Genomic DNA, 2,121 nt, shown 5'->3' with positions numbered 1-2,121 from the left:
CCAAGATCCCTTTCTGCTGTACTCCTTCCTAGACAGTCGCTTCCCATTCTGTATGTGTGAAACTGATTGTTCCTTCCTAAGTGGAGCACTTTACATTTGTCTTTATTAAACTTCATCCTGTTTACCTCAGATCATTTCTCCAATTTGTCCAGATCATTTTAAATTATGACCCTATCCTCCAGAGCAGTCGCAACACTTCCCAGCTTGGTATCATCTGCAAACTTAATAAGCATACTTTCTATTCCAATATCTAAATTGTTGATGAAGATATTGAACAGAGCCGGTCCCAAAACAGACCCTTGCGGAACCTCATTAGTTATACCTTTTCAGCAGGATTGTGAACCATTAATAACTACTCTCTGAGTATGGTTATCCAGCCAGTTATGCACCCACCTTATAGTAGCTCCATCTAAGTTGTATTTGCCTAGTTTATTGATAAGAATATCATGCGAGACCGTATCAAACGCCTTACTAAAGGCGTTTCGATTTGTATCATGTGATTCGATTTCCACTGTCCATGTAGGCATTTAGTCACAGCTTGTTTTGAGGGGCAAGGGGTCTCTGGGCTCTCAGCGGTAAATCTGATTTACTGCCTTGAAGCTTCTATTTGTAGTAGAAGTGGGAGCATGATCTAATGGCTACCATTTCTCTCTGTAAGCTGGGTGAGATTCAAATGCTGCCAGCTAGGTTTTGTTTCTACAGGTGGTTCACATTCTCACATGCCTCGGTGCACATAAAATGTTATTCCACCCATGAATGAAAAAAATCCACATATGGATGGAAAAGTTTAGAGGAAATATTGGTGGCTACACCATAAGATTATGAGTCAACAGGTCAAGGTTCTGTTCCTGCTTCTATATTAACATGAACAAATTGCTTTGATAAATTGTAATATCTGATATGATCTTTATCTGAGATCTTTATATTAAATGGATTTTGGAGCAGGGGGTCGGAACAGGAGCATGCTCCGTCCACTCCACGCATCGACCTGGTATTGCAGTACTTCCAGGAGCAGGAAAAAAAATTTAAAAACCAAATTGCTTTGCCTTGGTTTCCCCATCTGTGCAATTGGAATAATGATTCTTACCTGATGCTCAGTTGGATTGTAGGAAACATTCCATCAGGTTTCTAAAGTGTTTTGAGAGCCTTACTAGAAATAAGTGCTATAGAAATACAAAGCATAAATAGCAATTCTATTATGTATTGCTATCCAGCATTAGTATTCATGTTTCTAATAGGTTCTACTACTGCAACCAGGTCTTCCACTCAACAGGGCATGGGCTTCCTTTGGCAGGGCTAAGATTAGTGGCTGTGTGTACTGAACAGGTGAGTAAGCACAGTTGTGAGATTGAGCTGCTGCAGCAAGGCTGCATGAGAACAGAATAGGCCGGGAAAACATGACCCAAGACACAACAGCACCAAGTTCTGACAGAGCATTTTCTTATTTTTGAGTCAACTTCTCCTGAGTAATTCTTTCTATGGGTGCTAAGAATATCTGTTAACTGAGGACAGGAGGGATAGTAACAAGGATATAAAGCTGACTGCATGGGAATGTATGATTTGTTTGCACTGCCTCTTTGAAACCAGAAGGGATTATGGGAATTCCTAACATATATAAAAAGGCCTGGAAAGTCACCTAGCTTCATTTTGGCTCTTATAGTTCCTACCAGGTTAAAGACAATTTTGAGTTCAGTAGGGTTATGTCTACAAATCAAAGCTATTTCAAGATACCAGGGGTATCCTGAAATAGCTACCCTGCGTCTTCTGAACACATCTGCTATTCCGAAATATAGTGGATGCACTATTTCGGCATCCCAGTAACCCTTGTTCCATGAGGGCTAAGGGATGTCTCACAATAGCACTTTATTTTGAAATTTGGTGCTGTGTAGACAGCACCGCATTTTGAAATAGTCTATTTCGAAATAAACTTGAAATAAGCTATGCAATTTGCATAGCACAAATTGCATATCTTATTTCGAGTTTACAGTGCAGTGTAGACATAGCTCAGATGCTAAACTCTCAATAGCCATGTAAACCATGTTTCTTCCTCTGATATGTGCTTACCTGACTGCAATGCCTCAGGTATTTATCAATGTAGGCTTTTGTTTTTAAGTTGTGTGA

At 39.9% G+C, this 2,121-nt stretch overlaps 1 pseudogene; it reads left to right on the top strand.

Annotated features, from left to right (window-relative positions):
* The first annotated feature begins 872 nt into the window (after positions 1–872).
* LOC112547853 (U2 spliceosomal RNA) lies at positions 873–1,025 on the top strand (annotated as a pseudogene).
* The last annotated feature ends 1,096 nt before the right edge of the window (positions 1,026–2,121 follow it).

This window comes from Pelodiscus sinensis, chromosome 13, assembly GCF_052426305.1.
Source record: "Pelodiscus sinensis isolate ZL-2025 chromosome 13, ASM5242630v1, whole genome shotgun sequence".
In the NCBI taxonomy this organism is placed as follows: Eukaryota; Metazoa; Chordata; order Testudines; family Trionychidae; genus Pelodiscus; species Pelodiscus sinensis.
This window is presented reverse-complemented; position numbering and strand designations above follow the sequence as displayed.